Source organism: Loxodonta africana, chromosome 13 (assembly GCF_030014295.1).
Source record: "Loxodonta africana isolate mLoxAfr1 chromosome 13, mLoxAfr1.hap2, whole genome shotgun sequence".
In the NCBI taxonomy this organism is placed as follows: domain Eukaryota; kingdom Metazoa; phylum Chordata; class Mammalia; order Proboscidea; family Elephantidae; genus Loxodonta; species Loxodonta africana.
The window spans coordinates 13,682,967-13,708,275 of record NC_087354.1 but is presented as its reverse complement, the minus strand read 5'-3'; the positions used below and the strand labels follow the sequence as shown (position 1 = coordinate 13,708,275).

The following is a 25,309-nucleotide window of genomic DNA, read 5'->3' as shown; positions in this document are numbered from 1 at the left end:
TTAAACCCTGCATGGTAAGTAACACGGCATTCGTCTGAATCAATAGAGAGTTATATAGCATCACAGGATTTCATAAAATATCAGTTGTGTTACCAGCAGAAGTAGGGGTAGACAGTAGGGTGAGAGAAGAAGTGGAAAAGAGGACAGAGAGAGGGGAATTTTTCTAATTAATAGAGATCTTGATAGAAGATGGCAGTTCTTCTGGTCAGAAGGATAGTCGTTCCAGGCTTACGTGGATTTTATACTGAGGAATTAGAAGGAGAAGTTTGGGATATAAATTCTTTAATTCTGGAAGTGTTCTAGAATTTGTGCTTTATTGTGAAACTGCTGTTCACATTTTGGCTTTTCTGCTTTGTTATGAGGTGAACCCATGTGAGATGGAACAGAAGTGTTCTTAAGTGTCCTAGTAATGGAGGTTAAAGATCCTAGAAACTGTGGTAAGAAAAGATTTGATCTCAGTGGAAATTTAGGCGCTGCTGTCTCTGGGCCATAGGGCTTCCCTTGTGTCTGCCCTGTTCTTGTGTGGGCTCCTTTGTCTAAGTCTAGAAGAATCTGACACACCTTGTGCAGTAGTTCCTGTGTCCAAGCTGTTTCTCTGATAGGCGTGGCTCATTTGTATGGACATAGCTGCCCTCTCATGTCAGTCTTCTTATGACCGGTCAAGTGTGTGCTCCAGAGCTGAATGTCCCACATGTCTGTAAAATTGTTAGGTTTTGCTTTGCTGCCCTTTCTAATGAATGCCTTTTTCCTCACCTGATTCTAAGCTTTTAGTCATTATTATAGAAGAAGAAACAGTAACATTCTAGATGCCAGGCAGCTGGGGCCTGAGAGATTTACCTGACCTGCTTGTAAATAGTCCACTCTACCCCTTGATAGTGGATTTTGGAGTAAAAAGTTGCTTTATAAAAAATACATACATAATTTGAATTTTGTATATTCATATGGGAAAAGATGAAATTATTACCACAAAATGTATTCAGACTAAAGCATTAAAAGAAATGGTGCTCAAGGTTGAACTTGCTGCTGTCCAGTAGAACATTCTGTGACGACAGAAACGGTCTCTCTCCACACACTCTAATATGGGAGCCACAATTTAAACAACCACAAGTGATTAGTAATTTCCATATTGGATATCAGCACAGATCTTTCTGTCTTGGGCAGCCTGGTAGGTGGTCCCTTGCAGAAAACTTTCGACCCACACAGAAGTAGCCAAAGATGGCAGATGTTACATGTGTGGTACTGCAGCGCCTGGTCTTACGCCAGCCTACCCTGACTCAGATCTAGGCGCGTTTAGGAAAAGATGGAATGAAATGGCAAATGTAGCACATTTTCTAGCAGTCTTCATTTATAGCACTGGTAGGGATGTTGGGTACTGTGAAAGATAAGATTACTCTTGAACTTGAGGCTAGGATTTGGTCATGAAGCATATCCTATCAAGTATATTTTACGCTTAAAAAATTCTGGACATCTTATGTTGTTCTTTTGGCTTCTACACTAGGGATTCTTGGTTAAATTAGTGTGGCTGCCTTGTTACATACATAAATGTCTTGGGCCCCTTTTGATAAATACTTTGTTCAGTATTTAACGGCATGAGCTATACCGGCATTGTCCAAGTTCAAATACTATATCATATATTAGCTGTGATCTTGAGCAGGTAACCTAATCTCTCTGTTCCTCAGTGTCTTCATCTAAAAATAGGAAAATAATAATGTCCATCTGTAGGCTTGTTATGAGGATTAGACGAGTTAATATTTAAAATGCACTTAGAACACTGTCTGACACATTTTAAGTGCTATATGTTTCTTAAAATATTTTACCAATAAAGTGAGAATGGATGAACAGCAAAGGCTGCCATGTTCCCAGCAGAGTGAATCTTTCAGGCTCTTATTCCACCTAAGACCCATTTTTCCATCCTGTAGACATTGTCCAGAGCCTGCAGTATGGAGACGCATGGCCATTTGGATGGGAGGAGCCACCGAATGTGTTCACGCTGTCCGCACCCCCCTTACCCTGAGCCCTCAGAGCTGCTGAGTTCTCCACAGCAGTGTTGGCTGGAGAGCTGGACTGTTGAGTAAAAAGGGGTTCACATGTCCCCTGAAAATTAGGGGTAGATAGAGTATTCGACAGGGCAGCCTCTCTGTGTCTGTGTTCTCCAGTGCGCACAGAAAAGAGCCCGCACCTAGGAGGTCCTCAGTAAGTGGCGGTCATTTTGTTGCCTGCACATGCAGGGGCTGGTGACTGAGTAGACATTTCTCAGAAGAGAGGGGTCATCTGTCTTTTTAAGGCCAAAGTTACCCTTCAAGTGCCTCAGCATAATCGGTTACTTCTGGACTCTCTAATGTTGTTTCCTGCCAGAAGCTGATTGAGTGTTTCTGCTTCACCTGTGTGTTATTTGACTCGTAGGGTTTTTGCCTAGTGAAGAATGATTATGTGTTAGAAGGACCAGCCGTAGCTGATGCTTTCCACCAAGGTCTCTCTGGAAAACCAGGGGGAGAGAAAGGTAGATCAGAAAGCCACAAGTCCAATCTGCGAGCTCCTTCCAGCCTCTAGCTCAGCTGAACACTGCAGCTCCATCATAAATTGGTTTAAAATCTGAGAGCTCAGACTCCTGAGGGGTGAGGACAGCAGAGCTGTCCCTCGGTGGTCTTGGTTCAGGACCGCTTTATTGTTCATTGCACCATTTTGAATAAAAGCATATTGTTTAGATTGAAAGAGACCAAGAAGAATCATAGTCCTGGAATTTAAAACCTGCTAAGGCTCTTTGGAAAACGTACCATAAAAACTCTGAAGGTGGGTGTCTCAGAGGAAGTAGCATTGGTACAGGCTGCATACAGACGGAGCAGGTCAAGTGTCTTAGTAATAAAGTCGTGTTCTGTTGATGTCTTGTGGATAACAAGTGGCAGGAGAAGCCACCAGGAGCTGCTGTTATCGTTACCTACAGCCAGACCGAGGTTCCGACATTCAGACTTCCAAAAGCCTCCACCTTCTGGAATGGCTCGAACTCAGCATAGCCTCCTCCAAAATGGCAGGGAGCGAAGGAGCAGCTTCCCTGTGTCCAGGAACAAACAACACAGCTAAGAAGAGTAAAAAATCACACCTGAATAGGGAAGATGACCTTGCAGAAGGAAAGATGTTTTCTGATTGGTTGGCAGTATTTATGAGGCTAGTTTTTTGTTTTCTGGTTTTTTTTTTTTTTTTTGCTTGAAAACAAAAAATAAGAGTGGAACAAATAAATTTGAAGGAAAACAGAATAGTGAAGAGGTGCCCAGTCATAGGTACAAGTGGCAGTGAGGACAGAGGTTGACAGTCATTTTGATGCAGGTCTACTGCGGGCTGAGGCTCCAGGGCCAGGACCAGGAAGAGGAAGTGAGGTGCCCAGGGTGTGAAATGTAAAGAGGCGCTCACTCTTGGGGTCATGCAGCTGCCAACATGGCACTTGCACAGCCCTGAGAATGAGCCCTTCCTGAAGTTTTGCACCCTAGGTACCTCACTTGCCTCATTCTGGTTCCGGCCCTGCCCTGCACTTCGTTTCCATAATTAGTATGAGGCATCATTGTGCAAATCTGAATTCCCACGAGATTAATACATTTTAGCATTTTTGTGCATCTCTGTATTACCTCGCCCCTCCCCCCCACTTATTTAAGCGTAGGAATAACTTGTTACAGTAGTGTTTGCACAAACACAGCAAAGCTGAGAGTATCGCGGAAGCTCTGCCTTATGAGATGACTTCAGATTCTCCAACCAGCGGATTATAGGAATGTTTGCTCATTTCAAAAGAGAAGGTTAATATTCGTGCACAAGAAATGGGCAAGCCCAAGAAAATGTTGTTAAAGAGGTACATGATAACTTCATGAGAGAGCAATTCAAATTAAAGCTTAACCCAAGGATGTGGTTAGAGATTACAGAACTCAACTGGAGAGTTGGACTGTTAGTGGTGTGTTTCATCATCTCCCTGCCCCACAAAATAAACTCTCCTAGTCAATGTACCCACCAAGGTTATTCAGATTATTAGATCTTTTAAGAAATAGAGGAATTCCATGTGAAAGTTGCACCATCAGGCAGTGATTTGCGAGAACTTTTAATTTTATTTAAAAAAAAAGAAGAAAAAAGATGGGATGTTGTTGATCTGTGTGGTCAGCTTTGTGAACACGGGAAAGCTACTTACCTCGTGGGTCTAAGGTTCCTCTTCTGAGAATGGGGGAGTTGCACCATGGCCTCTGAGGATGCGGAGAGTTTTGAAAAGTTTTTTTGAAAATTGTTGGCACGAACTACTCTTCAAGGGGATGATATCCTGCTGCATGTGGGTTTTTCTTCGTTTTTTTTAATTCATGTAAAATACTGCTTTTCAAAGTGTGGACCCCTTCCTTTTCCAACTGCATACCTGAGTGCAGCTAGACTTAGGTGCTTCTCTGCAGACGGCATATGGCGGCAGACGGAAGGCAGAAGCAGCTGTGTGTCTTCTGTGAAGCTAGACGTTGAAGAGACATGCAGAAATGTAAGACAGCACACTCTGCTCACAAGATCTTTTTTGTTTTGGAGAACGTTTGTTTTGTTTTTCCCATCAAAATGTGGGATTTCAACTGAGTGAATTTTTATTATCAGTTTTAATTAATCAATTTTTTAAAATATCTCAGTTTTACTTTCTACGTATGGTAAATACGGATAGATACAACCCATATGAACACAAATTCTTTTAGGTCCACCAATTCTAAGATGTACCTAAATGGTCTTCAGACTAAAAAGTTGAGACCTACTAATGTACAGTTTCCGCATTCACATTTTTAAGGGCATCTCATTAGCACAGCATTTTAGAATTTGATGAATCTTTAACATTTTTCTACTATTTACAGTTACAATCTGTGGCTAAAATAAAATATTTTAAATTATCGCATGCCCTTTGCTAGCATGTTTACTACTTAGGATTTGTAGAGTGCAATGATTCCTGAAGTGTGTCTCCAGAAGTGTGGTTATACCAGATGCTTTGGGATAAAACTGATTCACCACTCAGATCAGTTTGGAAGACTAGTACAGGTCATGGTTTTAGCGATTGACAGCGCCCAGTAGCATAGCCAAGGCTCCAGAAAGTCCAGGTAGACCATTTAACTTTCTTTACTGGCGTAAACAGCCTACTTGTACAAAGCATCTTTCTTCCTATGGCAAGCCCTGGTGCAGATTATCCTTAAAGACAGAGAATATGCTGGTTGGGTTGGTGTTTAATATCGGAAGGAGTTTGGAGTTGATGCAGTAATTTGTGTTTCCAGCAGACACTTGAAGCAACTACTCAGTGAGCTTCCGTGGTGTGTAAGAGAGAGGACTGTGTTGTATTTTAATTTGTATGTTTTAAGGAATCAAATGGCTCGTATTTCTAAAAGGTAAAGTGGATGGGGAATTGAGTTGTGTGAACTGTTATACACAAGAGGAGGCCTGATCTGCCAAGTACTTAAGTTAGTTGCTCTCTAGAGCATCAACCATAGGTATTTAAAAATCCTATTTTATAAATACGGCAGTAACATGGAAGATACTCTTTTTAAGTTGCAGCAGTAGTCAAGTATTATGTTTTTGCTACAGAAGTTAAATTTTTAAAATGAGGTTTTAAACATTTTTAAAAACTTAAATAGAGTAAGAATGAAAATTATGTCCTTTTTTTTTTTAGTATTAAGAAAATAAAAATTTAGGCTGTGACTTTCTCAGCTGAATCCAGTACAGTGACAGTTACATGAGCAAATAAATGGTCACACAAAGCAACACCCCTACACGAGGTGCCTCTGACTCCTGAGCTCCTTTCGTATTCTTCTTTCATCAGTGTCTTTGATTTTTGTAGTGTGTATCAGGGAAATTACTTCTGTAACACGTTGTAACTAAGGTTATTTTAGATTACTGATTTTTAAAAAATAAATTGGGGATTTTTCCAGATATCTACATTGTACTTTCATTATATTTTTCAGTCTTAATTGCTAAGATCACTTTTAGAAATATGTAAATATTACAATTTTAAGTTAGATCACATTTTAAGATTCCTTGATACAGAAAATATTGCCTTACTCTGAACTTTTTTCATAGTATTTGAATTACTTCTATTTTTGATGTAGGCATTTAGAAATTTCTGGTCACTTGTTAGTAAACCATATATGGCTTTAAGCTTGGCTTAGTGAAGATGGAAAATCATAGCTGATTGGCCTGAGAAAGAAATGTAACCAATAGACAAATGTCATTATGGCTGATAATTGTATACATTTGGATCCCAGCTAAGAGTTAAATTGGAGTAGCCTTTTATTTTAGAATATTGTGATTTCTATTTTAAGGGGAGCTAGAAATTGCCTTGTATTAAAAGATTTGCTTAACACGTTTCATACTAAGTCCCTGTGACGGAATTCTGAGGCAAGAGCAAAGGAATAAAATGTTTATGGTGGGATTTTAAATTGGAAAGCTGAGGTAAAACAAAGGGGCATGGGAAATCATTCCAGATGATGACTTAAGACGGAGAACACTCCTGAAGGAGTAATAGATTGTACAAAGAAATCTAGAGGAGGTGAAATCTCTTTATTTCTCTACCCCAACCTCTTCTGCCACCCAGAAACAAACACCAAAAGCCTGGGACGTGGTTTTGCTTTCATTTTCTTCACTTTGGTTATTTATAGATGTTTTGCCTGTCTGTCTACCTTTATGAATCCAGATACTTTTATCTAAATAAAGTACTTCAGCCTATCATAAATGCAGTAATGGTAATGCTAAAGGGAGGTGCTTTAGGATAGTTAATTTTCTGAATTATGCTGCTAGTCCTGCTTTTGTAAATTATGCTGGACTAGATTTATACTTCAAAAGCTGATTTCTTTTTTTATACCAGCCCAATTATTAATAATGGGCTTCTTCACAGAATGGAAGGACTAGTGACCCTTTGAACTATTACATAATTCCACTGTAGTTCGTTAGTACTAATACTTTGTAGTTTTTCTGCATCCCCCAAAATGTTTATAATTTCTTAAATTTTACTCTCTGTGAGGTGTCCCCCCCAGGTTCACCCATGGGTTATAATCTCATGGCAAGGCAGTTGTTATTTAACCAGGTAGGAATTACTTTTCCAAAGATGCCTAGCAAACAGGGTGCACATTCTTGTTGATTTTTTCTTTTACGTATTTGTTCTCTGCAGCTGCCTCCTTCCCTTTCCTCACGCCTTTAATCTTCAGGGTAGTACATTGTTGAGCACATAGTAGGTGCTCAGTAAACATTTTTTGAGCGATATGTTTGTAACAAAATAAGTATTCCTCCCTCAATCATAACTTTCTATTCCTAAAGTGGAATTCCTGAAAATAAAGCTCCTTAGATAGTCTTAGAAATAACAGTAATTACAGTGGGTAGTCCTCATTTCTTTTTATTGTTTAGCCAGGTTTTCATTCACCAGAGCTGGTATACGGCAAGATGAGGCAATACCTGTATATTGAAGGAGTAACAGTGAATGACACTGCTCACTTCATCACTGCACTTGTTTTTGTACAGTTAGAAGTCCTCACATCTCTGCCACGTTCAGGTCATGCAGTGACTTGGAGACCATGAGTGCCATCTAGTTGGCCAGGACTGTTTCCCAGTAATATATTACCAATTGCTCTTTTACTGTCAACCAGTCAACTACTTCGTGACCTTGGGCAGCTAGTCTTTGTGTGCCTGAGTTTCTTCACTGGTCAGATGAAGGTCATAGCCCAGCCCCCCTGCCATCTTCCCCTCTGGAGGGCAGATGGGAAAGTGCTTAGATGAGGAAGCAAGGCCGCCTGAGATAATGATCTTCCTGGAGGAGTTATGTTAGGGAAGAGACTTGTCAGCACTTCCTATATTTTGATTTTGTATTTTTAGGAGAGAGGATTACATATGCAGAGCATTTTGAGAATCTCTTTTAGGAAGTTTTTGTCTCATAGATAGTTTGTTAGTGCATCTGTTGTTACGTTAATACTGTCACCTTCCCAATGTCTGGTCCAGAACTTGAGGCTTCAGGGCCTAGGCTCTCCCACTACCCTTGCCGGGACTTTTGACAGTTGATCACCTTTTGTATTTGTTTTCTCATCTTTTAAAAAGGTAGGAATGAAAAACTGACCCACCTCAGAAGACTGTTGTCAGATTAATTAATTAATAATTTGGAAATCACAGAGTGCAATTAACATGTCAGTTTTTTTTTTTTATTTTTATTGTGCTTTAAGTGAAAGTTTACTAATCAAGTCAGTCTCTCATACAAAAATTTATATACACCTTGCTATATACTCCTAATTGCTCTCCCCCAGTGAGACAGCCCGCACCTTCTCTCCGCTCTTTTTGTGTCCATTCCGCCAGCTTCTAGCCCCCTCTGCCCTCTCATCTCCCCTCTAGATAGGAGATTCCAACATAGTCTCAAGTGTCTACTTGATCCAAGAAGCTCATTCTTCACCAGCATCTTTTTCTACCCCATTGTCCAGTCCAATCTCTGTCTGAAGAGTCGGCTTTGGGAATGGTTCCTGTCCTGGGCTAACAGAAGATCTGGGGGCCATGACCACCGGGGTCTTTCTAGTCTCAGACCATTAAGTCTGGTCTTTTTATGAGAATTTGGGGTCTGCATCCTACTACTCTCCCGCTCCCTCAGGGGTTCTCTGTTGTGTTCCCTGTCAGGGCAGTCATCGGTTGTAGCCAGGTACCATCTAGTTCTTCTGGTCTCAGGATGATGTAGTCTCTGGTTTATGTGGCCCTTTCTGTCTCTTGGGCTTGTAGTTTCTTTGTGTGTCCTTTGTGTTCTTCGTTCTCCTTTGGTCCAGGTGGGTTGAGACCAATTGATGCATCATAGGTAGCTGCTTCCTGGCGTTTAAGATCCCAGACGCCTCTCTCCAAGGTGGGATGCAGAATGTTTTCTTAATAGATTCTATTATGCCAGTTGACTTAGATGTCCCCCGAAACCATGGTCCCCAAACCCCCATCCCCTGCTACGTTGGCCTTAGAACCATTGGGTTTATTCAGGAAACTTATTTGCTTTTGCTTTAGTCTAGTTGTGCTGACGTATTGTGTGTTGTCTTTCCCTTCGCCTAAAGTATTCTTATGTACTATCTAATTAGTGAATACCCCTCTCCCTTCCTCCCTCCCTCCTGCCTCCCCTAATAATCAAAGAATATTTTCTTCTCTGTTTAAACTATTTCTCGAGTTCTCATAATAGCGGCCTTATACAATATTTGTCCTTTTGCAACTGACTGATTTCAATCAGCATAATGCCTTCCGGGTTCCTCCATGTTATGAAATGTTTCACAGATTGATCACTGTTCTTTATCGATGTGTAGTATTCCATTGTGTGAATATACCATAATCCATCCATTCATCCATTGATGGGCACCTTGGTTGCTTCCATCTTTTTGCCATTGTAAACAGTGCTGCAGTGAACATGGGTGTGCATATATCTGTTTGTGTAAAGGCTCTTATTTCTCTAGGATATATTCCAAGGCATGGGATTGCTGGATCATACGGTACTTCTATTTCTAGCTTTTTAAGGAAGTGCCAAATTGATTTCCAAAGTGGTCGTACCATTTTACATTCCCACCAACAGTGTATAAGTGTTCCAATCTCTCCACAGCCTCTCCAACATTTATTATTTTGTGTTTTTGGATTAATGCTAGCCTTGTTGGAAAGAGATGGAATCTCATTGTAGTTTTGATTTGCATTTCTCTAATGGCTAATGATCATGACCATTTCCTCATGTATCTGTTAGCTACCTGAATATCTTCTTTAGTGAACTGCCAGTTCGTATCTCTTGCCCATTTTTGAATTCGATTGTCTTTTTGTAGTTGTATTTTTGCAGTGTCATGTAGATTTCAGAGATCAGTCGCTGATCGGAAATGTCATAGCTAAAAACATCTTCGCAGTCTGTAGGTAATCTTTTTACTCTTTTGGTGAAGTCTTTGGATGAGCATAGGTGTTTGATATTTAGAAGCTCCCAGTTACCTAGTTTTTCTTCTGCATTGTTAGTAATGTTTTGTATACTGTTTATGCCACGTGTTAGGGCTCCTAACCTTGTCCCTATTTTTTCTTCCATGATCTTTATCGTTTTAGATTTTATATTTAGGTCTTTGATCCATTTTGAGTTCGTTTTTTGCGTGGTGTGAGGTATGGGTCTTGCTTCATTTTTTTGCAGATGGATATCCAGTTATGCCAGCACCGTTTGTTAAAAAGAATATCTTTTCCCCAATTAACTGACACGGGGCCTTTGTCAAGTATCAGCTGCTCATATGTGAATGGATTTGTACCTGGATTCTCAATTCTGTTCCATTTGTCTATGTATCTGTTGTTGTACCAGGCTGTTTTGACTACCGTGGTGGTATAATAGGTTCTAAAATCAGGTAGAGTGAGGCCTCCCACTTTGTTGATCTTTTTCAGTAATGCTTTACTTATCCGGGGCCTCTTTTCCTTCCATATGAAGTTGGTGATTTGTTTCTCCGTCTCATTACAAAGTGTCATTGGAATTTGGATCGGAATTTCATTAAATCTGTAGATCGCTTTTGGTAGAATGGACATTTTTACAATGTTAAGTCTTCCTATCCATGAGCAAGGTATGTTTTTCCACTTACGCAGGTCTCTTTTGGCTTCTTGCAGAACTGTTTTGTAGTTTTCTTCGTATAAGTCTTTTACATCTCTGGTAAGATTTATTCCTGAGTATTTCATCATCTTGGGGGCTACTGTAAATGGTATTGATTTGGTGATTTCCTCTTTGATGTTTTTTGTTGGTGTAGAGGAATCTATCTGCTTTTTGTTTGTTTGTATCCTGATAGTCTGCTGAACTCTTCTATTAGTTTCAGTAGTTTTCTTGAAGATTCCTTAGGGTTTTCTTTGTATAAGATCATGTCATCTGCAAATAGAGATACTTTGACTTCTTCCTTGCCAATCTGGGTGCCCTTTATTTCTTTATCTAGCATAATTGCTCTGGCTAGGACCTCCAGCACAATGTTGAATAAGAGTGGTGATAAAGGGTGTCCTTGTCTGGTTCCCAGTCTCAGGGGGAATGCTTTCAGGCTCTCTCCATCTATGATGATGTTGGCTATTGCCTTTGTATAAATATTTTTTATTATGTTGAGGAATTTTCCTTCTATTCCTGTTTTGCTGAGAGTTTTTATCATGAATGGGTTTTGAACTTTGTCAAATGCCTTCTCTGCATGAATTGATAAAATCATGTGATTCTTGTGTTTTATTTATATGATGGATTACATTAATTGTTTTTCTAATGTTGAACCATACCTGCATACCTGGTATGAATCCCCTTGGTCATGGTGAATTATTTTTTTGATATGTTGTTGAGTTCTATTTGCCAGAATTTTGTGTAGTGTGTTTCTAGGAATTCATCCATTTCTTCTACATTTTCAAATTTGTTAGAGTATAGTTTTTCATAGTAATCTGATATGATTCTTTTAGTTTCAGTTGGGTCTCTTGTAATTTCAGTTCTTATTCGGGTTATTTGGTTCCTCTCCTGTTTTCTTTTGTCGATTTGGCCAGTGGTTTATCAATTTTGTTGATCTTTTCAAAGAACCAGTTTTTGGTTTTGTTAATTCTTTCAGTTGTTTTTGTTTTCTGTTTCATTTAGTTCTGCTCTAATTTGTATTATTTGTTTTCCTCTGGTGCCTGAGGGTTTCCTTGGTTGCTCTCTTTCTGTTTCTTCAAGTTGTAGGGATAATTCTTTGATTTTTGGGCCTTCTTTTTGTATGTGCATTTATTAATATAAATTGACCTCTGAGCACTGGTTTCACTGTGTCCCAAAAGTTCTGATAGGAAGTGTTTTCATTCTTACTGGATTCTGTGAATTTCTTTATTCCATCCTTCATGTCTTCTATAATCCAGTCTTTTTTTGAGCAGGGTATTGTTCAGTTTCCAGGTGTTTGATTTCTTTTCTCTGCTTTTTTTGTTATTGTTTTCTACTTTTATGGCCTTATGGTCAGAGAAGATGCTTTGTAATATTTCAGCATTTTGGATTCTGCTAAGGCTTGCTTTATGACCTAATATGTGGTCTATTCTAGAGAATGTTCCATGTGCACTAGAGAAGAAAGTATACCTGGCTGCTGTTGGATGGAGTGTTCTGTATGTGTCAAGTTGGTTGATTGTGGCATTTAGGTCTTCCGTGTCTTTATTGAGCTTCTTGGTGTCCTGTCCTTCACCAAAAGTGGTGTGTTGAAGTCTCCTACTATTATTGTGGAGCTGTCTATCTCCCTTTTCAATGCTGATAGAGTTTGTTGTATGTACCTTGCAGCCCTGTCATTGGGTGCATAAATATTTAATATGGTTATATCTTCTTGGTGTATTGTCCCTTTAATCATATAGTGTCCTTTCTTATCCTTCCTGATGGATTTAACTTTAAAGTCTATTTTGTCAGAAATTAATATCGCCACTCCTGCTCTCTTTTTTTTTTTATTAACTTCTATTAAGCTTCAAGTGAACGTTTACAAATCCAATCAGTCTGTCACATATAAGTTTACATACATCCCATTCCATACTCCCACCTGCTCTCCCCCTCTTGAGTCAGCCCTTTCAGTCTCTCCTTTCGTGACAATTTTGCCAGCTTCCCTCTTTCTCTATCCTCCCATCCCCTCTCCAGACAGGAGTTGCCAACACACTCTCAAGTGTCCACCTGATATAATTAGCTCACTCTTCATCAGCATCTCTCTCCCACCCGCTGACCAGTCCCTTTCATGTCTGATGAGTTGTCTTTGGGGATGGTTCCTGTCCTGTGCCAGCAGAAGGTCTGGGGAGCATGGCCGCCGGGATTCCTCTAGTCTCAGTCATACCATTAAGTATGGTCTTTTTATGAGAATTTGTGGTCTGCATCCCACTGATCTCCTGTTCCCTCAGGAGTTCTCTGTTGTGCTCCCTGTCAGGGCAGTCATCGATTGTGGCCGGGCACCAACTAGTTCTTCTGGTCTCAGGATGATGTAGGTCTCTGGTTCATGTGGCCCTTTCTGTCTCTTGGGCTCTTAGTTATTGTGTGACCTTGGTGTTCTTCATTCTCCTTTGCTCCAGGTGGGTTGAGACCAATTGATGCATCTTAGATGGCCGCTTGTTAGCATTTAAGACCCCAGACGCCACATTTCAAAGTGGGATGCAGAATGATTTCATAATAGAATTATTTTGTCAATTGACTTAGAAGTCCCCTCAAACCATGTTCCCCAGACCCCCGCCCCTGCTCCCCTGACCTTTGAAGCATTCATTTTATCCCGGAAACTTCTTTGCTTTTGGTCCAGTCCGATTGAGCTGACCTTCCATGTATTGAGTGTTGTCTTTCCCTTCACCCAAAGCAGTTCTTATCTACTGATTAATCAGTAAAAAACCCTCTCCCTCCCTCCCCCCTTCATAACCACAAAAGTATGTGTTCTTCTCAGTTTTTACTATTTTTCAAGATCTTATAATAGTGGTCTTATACAATATTTGTCCTTTTGCCTCTGACTAATTTCGCTCAGCATAATGCCTTCCAGGTTCCTCCATGTTATGAAATGTTTCAGAGATTCGTCACTGTTCTTTATCGATGCGTAGTATTCCATTGTGTGAATATACCACAATTTATTTACCCATTCATCCGTTGATGGACACCTTGGTTGCTTCCAGCTTTTTGCTATTGTAAACAGAGCTGCAATAAACATGGGTGTACATATATCTGTTTGTGTGAAGGCTCTTGTATCTCTAGGGTATATTCCGAGGAGTGGGATTTCTGGGTTGTATGGTAGTTCTATTTCTAACTGTTTAAGGTAACGCCAGATAGATTTCCAAAGTGGTTGTACCATTTTACATTCCCACCAGCAGTGTATAAGAGTTCCAATCTCTCTGCACCCTCTCCAACATTTATTATTTTGTGTTTTTTGGATTAATGCCAGCCTTGTTGGTGTGAGATGGAATCTCATCGTAGTTTTAATTTGCATTTCTCTCATGGCTAATGATCGAGAGCATTTTCTCATGTATCTGTTGGCTGCCTGAATATTTTCTTTAGTGAAATGTGTGTTCATATCCTTTGCCCACTTCTTGGTTGGGTTGTTTGTCTTTTTGTGGTTGAGTTTTGACAGAATCATGTAGATTTTAGAGATCAGGCGCTGGTCTGAGATGTCATAGCTGAAAATTTTTTCCCAATCTGTAGGTGGTCTTTTTACTCTTTTGGTGAAGTCTTTAGATGAGCATAGGTGTTTCATTTTTAGGAGCTCCCAGTTATCGGGTTTCTCTTCATCATTTTTGGTAATGTTTTGTATTCTGTATATGCCCTGTATTAGGGCTCTTAGGGTTGTCCCTATTTTTTCTTCCATGATCTTTATCGTTTTAGTCTTTATGTTTAGGTCTTTGATCCACTTGGAGTTAGTTTTTGTGCATGGTGTGAGGTATGGGTCCTGTTTCATTCTTTTGCAAAGGGATATCCAGTTATGCCAGCACCATTTGTTAAAAAGACTGTCTTTTCCCCAATTAACTGACACTGGTCCTTTGTCAAATATCAGCTGCTCATATGTGGATGGATTTATATCTGAGTTCTCAATTTTGTTCCATTGGTCTATGTGCCTGTTGTTGTACCAGTACCAGGCTGTTTTGACTACTGTGGCTGTATAATAGGTTCTGAAATCAGGTAGAGTGAGGCCTCCCACTTTGTTAAGTCTTCCTATCCATGAGCAGGGTATGTTTTTCCACTTAAGTATGTCCTTTTGAATTTCTTGTAGTAGAGCTTTGTAGTTTTCTTTGTATAGGTCTTTTACATCCTTGGTAAGATTTATTCCTAAGTATTTTATCTTCTTGGGGGCTACTGTAAATGGTATTGATTTGGTTATTTCCTCTTTGGTGTTCTTTTTGTTGATGTAGAGGAATCCAAGTGATTTTTGTATGTTTATTTTATAACCTGAGACTCTGCCAAACTCTTCTATTAGTTTCAGTAGTTTTCTGGAGGATTCCTTAGGGTTTTCTGTGTATAAGATCATGTCATCTGCAAATAGTGATAACTTTACTTCCCCTTTGCCAATCCGGATACCCTTTATTTCTTTGTCTAGCCTAATTGCCCTGGCTAGGACTTCAAGTACGATGTTGAATAAGAGCAGTGATAAAGGGCATCCTTGTCTGGTTCCCGTTCTCAAGGGAAATGCTTTCAGGTTCTCTCCATTTAGAGTGATATTGGCTGTTGGCTTTGCATAGATGCCCTTTATTATGTTGAGGAATTTTCCTTCAATTCCTATTTTGGTAAGAGTTTTTATCATAAATGGGTGTTGGACTTTGTCAAATGCCTTTTCTGCATCAATTGATAAGATCATGTGGTTTTTATCTTTTGTTTTATTTATGTGATGGATTACATTAATGGTTTTTCTGATATTAAACCAGCCTTGCATACCTGGTATAAATCCCACTTGATCATGGTGAATTATTTTTTTGATGTGTTGTTGGAGTCTATTGGCTAGAATTTTGTTGAGGATTTTTGCATCTATGTTCGTGAGGGATATAGGTCTATAATTTTCTTTTTTTGTGATGTCTTTACCTGGTTTTGGTATCAGGGAGATGGTGGCTTCATAGAATGAGTTGGGTAGTATTCCGTCATCTTCTATGCTTTGAAATACCTTCAGTAGTAGCGGTGTTAACTCTTCTCTGAAAGTTTGGTAAAACTCTGCAGTGAAGCCGTCCGGGCCAGGACTTTTTTTTGTTGGAAGTTTTTTGATTACCGTTTCAATCTCTTTTTTTGTTATGGGTCTATTTAGTTGTTTTCCTTCTGAATGTGTTAGTTTAGGTAGGTAGTGTTTTTCCAAGAATTCATCCATTTCTTCTAGGTTTTCAAATTTGTTAGAGTACAATTTTTCGTAGTAATCTGAAATGATTCTTTTAATTTCATTTGGTTCTGTTGTGATGTGGTCCTTCTCGTTTCTTATTTGGGTTATTTGTTTCCTTTCCTGTATTTCTTTAGTCAGTCTAGCCAATGGTTTATCAATTTTGTTAATTTTTTCAAAGAACCAGCTTTTGACTTTGTTAATTGTTTCAATTGTTTTTCTGTTCTCTAATTCATTTAGTTCAGCTCTAATTTTTATTATTTGTTTTCTTCTGGTGCCTGATGGGTTCTTTTGTTGCTCGCTTTCTATTTGTTCAAGTTGTAGGGACAGTTCTCTGCTTTTGGCTCTTTTTTCTTTTTGTATGTGTGCATTTATCGATATAAATTGGCCTCTGAGCACTGCTTTTGCTGTGTCCCAGAGGTTTTGATAGGCAGTATTTTCATTTTCGTTACATTCTATGAATTTCCTTATTCCCTCCTTGATGTCTTCTATAACCCAGTCTTTTTTCAGGAGGGTATTGTTCATTTTCCAAGTATTTGATTTCTTTTCCCTAGTTTTTCTGTTACTGATTTCTAGTTTTATTGCCTTGTGGTCTGAGAAGATGCTTTGTAATATTTCGATGTTTTGGACTCTGCAAAGGTTTGTTTTATGACCTAATATGTGGTCTATTCTAGAGAATGTTCCATGTGCGCTAGAAAAAAAAGTATACTTTGCAGCAGTTGGGTGGAGAGTTCTGTGTAAGTCAATGAGGTCAAGTTGGTTGATTGTTGTAAGTAGGTCTTCCGTGTCTCTATTGAGCTTCTTACTGGATGTCCTGTCCTTCTCCGAAAGTGGTGTGTTGAAGTCTCCTACTATAATTGTGGAGGTGTCTATCTCACTTTTCAATTCTGTTAAAATTTGATTTATGTATCTTGCAGCCCTGTCATTGGGTGCATGAATATTTAATATGGTTATGTCTTCCTGATCAATTGTCCCTTTTATCATTATATAGTGTCCTTCTTTATCCTTTGTGGTGGATTTAAGTCTAAATTCTATTTTGTCAGAAATATTGCTACTGCTCTTCTTTTTTGCTTATTGTTTGCCTGATATATTTTTTTCCATCCTTTGCGTTTTAGTTTGTTTGTGTCTCTAAGTCTAAGGTGTGTCTCTTGTAGGCAGCATATAGATGGATCGTGTTTCTTTATCCAGTCCGTGACTCTCTGTCTCTTTATTGGTGCATTTAGTCCATTTACATTCAGCATAATTATAGGTAAATAAGTTTTTAGTGCTGTCATTTTGATGCCTTTTCATGTGTGTTGTTGACAATTTCATTTTTCCACATACTTTTTTGTGCTGAGGCGTTTTTCTTAGTAAATTGTGAGATCCTCATTTTCATAGTGTTTGACTTTATGTTAGTTGAGTCGTTACGTTTTTCTTGGCTTTTGTCTTGAGTTATGGAGTTGTTATACCTTTTTGTGGTTACCTTATTATTTACCCCTATTTTTCTAAGTAAAAACCTAACTTGTATCGTTCTATATCGCCTTTTATCACTCTCCATCTGGCAGTTCAATGCCTCCTGTATTTAGTCCCTCTTTTTGATTATTGTGATCTTTTACCTATTGACTTCCATGATTCCCTGTTATGTGTATTATTTTTTATTTTTATTTATTTATTTATTTTAATTAATCTTAATTTGTTTGTTTTTGTGATTTCCCTATTTGAGTTGATATCAGGATGTTCTGTTTTGTGACCTTGTATTGTGCTGGTATCTGATATTATTGGTTTTCTGACCAAACAATATCCTTTAGTATTTCTTGTAGCTTTGGTTTGGTTTTTGCAAATTCTCTAAACTTGTGTTTATCTGTAAATATCTTAATTTCGCCTTCATATTTTAGAGAGAGTTTTGCTGGGTATATGATCCTTGGCTGGCAGTTTTTCTCCCTCAGTGCTCTGTATATGTCATCCCATTGCCTTCTTGCCTGCATGGTTTCTGCTGAGTAGTCTGAACTTATTCTTATTGATTCTCCCTTGAAGGTGACCTTTCTTTTCTCCCTGGCTGCTTTTAAAATTTTCTGTTTATCTTTGGTTTTGGCGAGTTTGATGATAATATGTCTTGGTGTCTTTCTCTTTGGATCAGTCTTAAATGGGGTTCGATGAGCATCTTGGATAGATATCCTTTCGTCTTTCATGATGTCAGGGAAGTTTTGTGTCAGGAGTTCTTCAGCTATTTTCTCTGTGTTTTCTGTCCCCCCTCCCTGTTATGGGACTCCAATCACCCGCAAGTTATCCTTCTTGATAGAGTCCCACATGATTCTTAGGGTTTCTTCATTTTTTTTTAATTCTTTTATCTGATTTTTTTTTCAGCTATGTTGGTGTTGATTCCCTGGTCCTCCAGATGTCCCAGTCTGCCTTCTAATTGCTCGAGCCTGCTTCTCTGACTTCCTATTGCATTGTCTAATTCTGTAATTTTATTGTTAATCTTTTGGATTTCTACATGCTGTCTCTCTATGGATTCTTGCAACTTATTAATTTTTCCACTATGTTCTTGAATAATCTTTTTGAGTTCTTCAATAGTTTTATCAGTGTGTTCCTTGGCTTTTTCTGCAGTTTGCCTTATTTCGTTTGTGATGTCTTGAAGCATTCTGTAAATTAGTTTTTTATATTCTGTATCTGATAATTCCAGGATTGTATCTTCATTTGGGAAAGATTTTGATTCTTTTGTTTGGGGGGTTGGAGAAGCTGTCATGGTCTGCTTCTTTATGTGGTTTGATATGGACTGCTGTCTCCGAGCCATCACTGGGAAACTAGTTTTTCCAGAAAATCTGCTAAAAAAAATGCAGTCAGATCCCTATCAGAGTTCTCCCTCTGGCTTAGGCTATTCGGATGTTAATGAAGCCGCCTGAGTGGTACGCTGGCTCCAGGCTCTGAAAACAATCGCTGCTTCCCCATATTTGTTCGTTCTCCGTCTCTAAATCTGTGTTTGCTGTTCAGGGTTCGTAGATTGTTATGTATGTGATCGATTCACTTGTTTTTCCGAGTCTTTGTTGCAAGAGGGATCCGCGGTAGCGTCCACCTAGTCCGCCATCTTGGCCCCGCCTCCTCCTGCTCTCTTTTGATTGTTGTTTGCTTGATAAATTTTTTTCCATCCTTTGAGTTTTAGTTTGTTTATGTCTCTAAGTCTAAGGTGTGTCTCTTGTAGGCAGCATGTAGATGGTTCTTGTTTTTTAATCCATTCTGCCATGCTCTGTCTCATTATTGGTGCATTTAGTCCATTTGCATTTGGCATAATTGTGGATAGGTATGAATTTAGTCCTATCATTCAGATGTCTTTTATTGTGTGTTGTTGACAGTTTCTTTTTCCCACTTAATTTTTTGTGCTGAGTAGATTATATATTATCTTTTCCTCGAATTCATTGTTGATTTTATTTCTGCTGAGTCTCTATTTTTTTCTTGTTTCATTTTGACGTGTAGGATAGTTTGTCTCCTTTGTGGTTACCTTATTATTTACCCCTGTTTTTCTAATTTAAGCCTAACTTTCTTTTCTTTGTATCACCTTGACTTCCTGTCCATATGAAAGGCCTATGACTACATTTCTTAGTCCATCTTTGTTTTAATGTTGTCTTCTTTTCCACAATAACATCGCTGTTTCCCTGTTTGGAGCATTTTTTTTATGTTGATTTATTGTCGTGATTTCCCTGTCTGGGTTGACATCTGATTGCTCTGCCCACTGTTCTAGTCTTGGGTTAATACCTGATATTATTGATTTTCTAACCAAAGAAATCCCTTTAGTATTTCTTGTGTTTTGGTTTTTAAGAATTCCCTAAACTTGTGTTTATCTGAAAATGTCCTAATTTCACCTTCATATTTAAGAGACGGTTTTGCTGGATATATGGTTCTTGGCTGGCAAATTTTATTCCTTCAGTTTTTTATATAAGTCATCCCATTGCCTTCTTGCCTGCGTGGTTTCTGCTAAGTAGTCCAAGCTTATTCTTATTGGCTCTCCTTTGTAGGTGACTCTTCGTTTATCCCTAGCTGCTCTTAAAATTCTCTCTTTATCTTTGGTTTCAGCAAGTTTGATTATAATATGTCTTGGTGACTTTGGTTTAAAATCTACCGTATGTGGAGTTAGATGAGCATCTTGGATAGATATCTTCTCATCTTTCACGATATCAGGGAAGTTTTCTGCCAACAACTCTTCAAGGGTTCTCACTGTATTTTCTGTTATCCCTCCCTGTTCTAGTTCTCCAATCGCTCGTAGGTTATTTCTCTTGATAGAGTCCCACGTGATTCTTAAGGTTTCTTCATTTTTTTTAGTTCTTTCATCTGATTTTTCTTCAAAAATATTGGTGCCAATTCCTTTATCTTCAAGTTCACAAATTCTGTCGTCTAGTTGCTCAGTTCTGCTCCGCGGACTTTCTATTGAGTTGTCTACTTCTGTAATTTTATTGTTAATCTTCTGAATTCCTGATTGCTGTCTATCTGTGGATTTTTCCAACTTACGGAATTTCTTATTATGTTCCTGATTAACCTTTTTAATTTCTTCAGCTACTTTATCCACATGTTCCTTGGCTTGTTCTGCATATTGCCTCATTTCCTTCTTGAGGTCTTGAAGGGTTCTGTTTATTAATCTTTTGTATTCTGCCTCCGGTAATTCCAGGAATGCACTTTAATCTAGAAGATCCCTTGATTCTTTGTTTTGAGAGCTTGTTGAGGCGATTATGGTCTGTTTCTTTATATGACTTGATATTGATTGTTGTCGCTGAGCCATCTATAAGTTATTGTATTAGTTTATTTTATGTTTGTTTACTGTGTCATAGCTGCTTGCTTTGTTTTGTTTTGATATGCCCAAATGGATTGCTTGAGTGAGCTAGCTTGATTATTTTTGCCTTTGGAGCTCTGATGTCCTGTCCCCAGATGGCTAGAGCTGTTATCAGGTATGTCAGTCCAGGAGTCCATTTGCTTTTCTTGTATGAATTCAGCTCAGGTGTCCAGGTAGCTGATCATCAAGTGTGTGGTACAGGCTCTTGTTTAGAGGAACAGGGGTGTTTGGTGTAGGTACCGGTCTCTTGTTGCAGCAGGCAGTCACTCTCTGAACAAGGCAGGGGGCTGAGAACCATCCCCAAGTGTCTCTGAGGAAAGCGTGTCCCTGTTCCTTAGAGCATACAGGTGGGTGGGTTCTGCAGACGGACCATGGGAACCCCATGTTTTTGGCTGTAAGGACTGGGAGGTACCAGTTATCTTTGGACCCCTGTTGCAAGTGGCTGAGTGACCTGAGTGGAGCCACCAGTCCTTAGGCCCCTGATGTGGGTAGGTGAGGACCCTGTTTAATAAGCAGTGCAGTGTGAAACATCAAACACCCACCTCTCCACTGCACAGCCGAAAGAGTTGTAGCTTGCCAACAAGGGCCTATTCTCCTGAAATAGGACCACACAGGTCCATGAAGAGGGAAAGGTACTCAAAGTCCAATGACCGCTTCTGCCTAGACAGGAGCTGCTTCTGTCCTGAGCTCCCTTGGTTAGTGGAGCTAGCAAATTATCTTTTCCCCCAATTGTGAACTTATTCCTTCTCCAGGGCCTGAAGGATCGGTCTAGGTGCTCAACAGGGCCTATCTTAGGCCCAGGGAAATCAACAGCCACCGAAGCTGTCTTGGCGGGTGGTGCGGTAAAATATATGCTAGTACTTAGCTTTTGCCAAGAGCACTATTCTCTGGTTCCGGAGGTGTGAGTAGGCTGTGTGGCTGGCTGCTTCTGCCTGAGGAAACTGCGGCCGAACGCTAGTACCAGCCTGCCACAGCCGCTCCCGGGAATGGTGCCTGAGGGCTCCCAGTGATTCAGGTCCGGTAACTCCTTTCCACTTCTGAACCGTCTCTTCCTCCCCCTGCTCCTCAGTTCTTTTTTTAACCTTGCCTTTGATGTTCAGGGCTCCTAGCTTGTCATAAATATACTCGATTCACTTGTTTTTTCAGGTCTTTGTTGTAAGAGGGCTCACTGGAAGTGTCTGGCTATTCCACCATCTTCTCAGATTTTGTTCCTATCTTAACACCAGGAAGATGGAGACTTCAGCTTCCAAGGAGTGGCCCTCAACTTTTCTGAGAAAGAGAAGCAAACGTAATCTTTACAAGTATTTAAAAATTAATATTTAAAACTTTGTTAACCAAATGCTTATGTAGCTCTTACTATGTGAATGGCACTATTCTAGGCACTTTATCAAAATTAACTCTTTTAACTTATAAAACCTGCGAAGTGGGTATTATTATTATCCTCCACTCATCAGTGAGGAAATTGAGGCAGCAGTCTGAGTAACTTGCCCAGGATCACACATGATAGTAAGTGGTTGAGCCAGAATTCAAGCCTAGCAATCGGGCTCCAGAGTCTGTGCTTTTAACCACTGTGGTATACCTCTATCATTAAAGGTAATTATGTAGACAGAAATCTTACATTGGCAAGAAATCTTTAAAAGACTTAGATACTCCCAAAATATTAATGGACTGCCACAACAAACTGTTCAAGGAAAAGAAAAATCAATAGCAAATTGCGTAAAACTTTCCAGTACTGTTTAGGCCTAACCAAACAAACCAGCTGCCTTCCAGTTGATTCTCACTCATGGTGACCTCCTGTGTGTCAGAGTGGAACTGCTCCAGCAGTTTACAATGGCTGATTTTTCAGAAGTCGATCATCAGGCCTTTCTTCCAAGACACTTCTGGGTAGACTTGAACCTCCAACCTTTCAGTTAAGCAGCCAAGCTCGTTAACTGCTTGCACCACCCAAAGACTTCATATTTAGGCCTAGATAGTGCATTTTTCCCTGGGAAAGGCTCACACAGAGATAAATAACTTCTGGGGATGGTAGCTCTATAGCTGCTTCCCTTGAATTAAAGTATCAGTTTGATTTCATGATCTGTTTTTCTATATTGAGTCACTTTGTATTTTATTATGTGTCTTTATTTCTGAAATGGGCAGTTGGCATTTCAAATTCTAGTTGGGAATTTTTTTTCAAGGTAGACTACCTCTCGCATGTTTTGTTTTAAGGGAGCATTAAGGCTAAGTGCTCATTGAAAATATTTTTTTCCAAAGTCAGACCCAGTTAATAAGACACTTTTCAGTGTTACACTATTTGAGCCAACATTTACCTTTTTCTCTTACCGGTTTATGCAAATTTTCTATGTTTGGTATAATAAGATTCCCTGGTGTTGGTCTGTAATCCTTTGTCCTCCTTTATTCAGATATAACCAAGAGTGAGTAAATGCTCTAACCATCTCTAACATAACTGAAAGCCACTGATGCAGGAACCAGGGCTTAACACTGGAAATCACTTTTCTGTTAGCATGTTCTAAGGCAGTAGTACTCTGGCCTCGAGGAAAACTACATGGTGTTTGACAGCAGGGTCTTAGAATTCTCTGAACAGTATCTTCTGCTTCCTTGAAGATCCATTCATTTTCTCACCCCAAAAGAAATCACAGGGCATGAATTAACATACTATCTACTTATAAAGTAATACTTCTCACCTTGAGTAGAAGTAAAATAGATGTTGAATTTTCAAGTCATGAAGTTCATAACTCCAGTGAGGCAATCTTAAAGTTTAGACCTTACCCTGACTTTAAAAAGAGTTTATTATTACTGTATGTACCAGTGAGATTTAGTAGTCACATGTTTTAAATTCTTTTAAACAAAAATAACTTGAATTCATTATTTTAAGAGGCTGAATCATAGTCCCAGTTAGAATCAGATGTTAACATATTTATGTTATCTAATGCTGCATAAGAAACAATCCTGAAAAGTGGTGGTTTAAAACAGCAATCATATTCCTCATGAGGACTCAATGGGGACAGCTCATCTGTGTTCCATGTGGTGTCAGCAGGGGCAGCTCAACTGGTGGCTGAAGGATCCACTTTCAAGATGGTTATCTCATGTAGTGGGCATGTTGGTGCTGGCAGTTGGCCAACAGCTCAATGGGGTCATGTGCCTTTCCACACGGGCCTTTCCATGGGCTACTTGGTCGTCTTTATGGCTATGCCTTAATAATGAATGTCCCAAGAGAGCCAGGCAGAAGCTGTATCACCTTTTATGCCTTGGAAGTCATAGAGCATCACCTTGTCATGGCTGCCCAGATTCAAGTGACTGGAAAATAGACCCCTGTCTTTGTAGTAGGAATCACAGTGTAGTCAATCACAGTGTAAAAAGAGCATATGGGATGGGAGATGTTGTTGTGCCTCTCTTTGAGAGATACAGTCTACCATAGTCCACTCTGGCCACAATACATTGCATCCCTTCCATGTGTGTAAAGTGGACTGATTGCCTCATCCATTGTGCCCATGTCTCATCAGCATATGGCATCAGCTCAGTCAAGATCTTGTCATTTAAATCAGGTCCAGATGTGGATCATGCTTCTTGGGCATAATTCCCTAAAAACAGCTCTTTCAGTCTGTTCACCTCAGCCAGAAGAGCTGTGAACTAAAGGGGTAATTTCTGAGTCCCACATACACCCAGCATACAGAGATGGGAAAGGCTTAGGGAAACCACTGTAGACATTCCCATTCAAAAAGGGGGATGATTGGAAGCACACAACAGGAGCTGGTCCCTAGCAGTTCTGAAATCCAGCCAGGCACGTGTTACCAGTTCTTGTTTAGAGTTCAGTTCTGAGAGTTGGTGTTGCTAGCTCATTTTGGTTCCATAACTGTGTAGTGCATATTTGCATTTGAGTAGTTTTCTCAGCTTGCTCCTGCCCATGTAAGTTTGAGGACCCAAAAGCCTCTGCAATTTGTACTCTTTGTTCTTGTCAGTCAAAGCTAATTTTAAAAACTTAGTAGGTATTTTGCGTATCAATTGATAATATACTCAAATTAGACAAAAGACCTTTTCTGCCTTGGGCTCCTTGTGAGACTGCTATGGGACAATGCCCTTAATATTCTTCAAAGCCCTGCTGTTAATGCAGAGGACCTGTGAAGAGGATCCTTAAGGTCCGTGGAGGGATTTTCGTCAGTCTGAAGGCTCTATGAGGTTCCGCCTTAGCTCTTTCTGAGGTCTTAACAAAAGATCTCATAGTCCATCCTGGATTTAATCTTTGACCTGAAGTCTTCCCTGAGTTTGAGAATCATTTACCTGGGAATGAAAAACAGTTTTACTTTTGAACCCAGGAAGTCTTGGCTCTTCTATATTTAACCGTTTGTTATATCTTGCATTTTGTCATAGACTACAAGAAGTCAGTGATACTTCAGTATTCTGCCTGGGAAATCTCCTTAACTAGATCATTGAAGTCATTAGGACATTTTTTATTTTCCACGTTACCACAGGTGACAGTGTTGCTGAACTTTCCACCATTACATAACAGGAATCCTCTTTCCTCCAGCTTCCAGTAACATTTTAAAACTTCCTTTTCCTCACCGAAGAACTTTCAGCCTCTTCAAAGCCCTTAGGCTTCCACTTAACACTTGCTTCAAAGCCTTTTAGGTTTTTGCTCATTGCTTTCTCAGTGTCCTTCCAGGTTCTTCCCACTGCTTATCCGAATGCCAAAGCTACATTATTTTAGATTTTCGTTATGGTAGAACCCCACTTTCAAGTCCCAGAATCTCACTCAGTT

At 39.5% G+C, this 25,309-nt stretch overlaps 1 protein-coding gene across 6 annotated transcripts in view; it reads left to right on the top strand.

Annotated features, from left to right (window-relative positions):
• ASB7 (ankyrin repeat and SOCS box containing 7) overlaps positions 1–25,309 on the top strand; it is a 66,372-nt gene that overhangs the window by 32,944 nt on the left and 8,119 nt on the right. The window contains exon 7 of one of the 6 annotated variants that reach the window (XR_010317355.1): positions 21,700–21,841. The exons of 4 other annotated variants lie outside the window; for them this stretch is intronic. The gene's annotated coding sequence lies outside the window, so the exon portion shown is untranslated. Of the gene's footprint in view, positions 1–21,699; positions 21,855–25,309 lie in introns of all 6 variants that reach the window. One more of the 6 variants, XR_010317356.1, reaches the window with a different exon arrangement.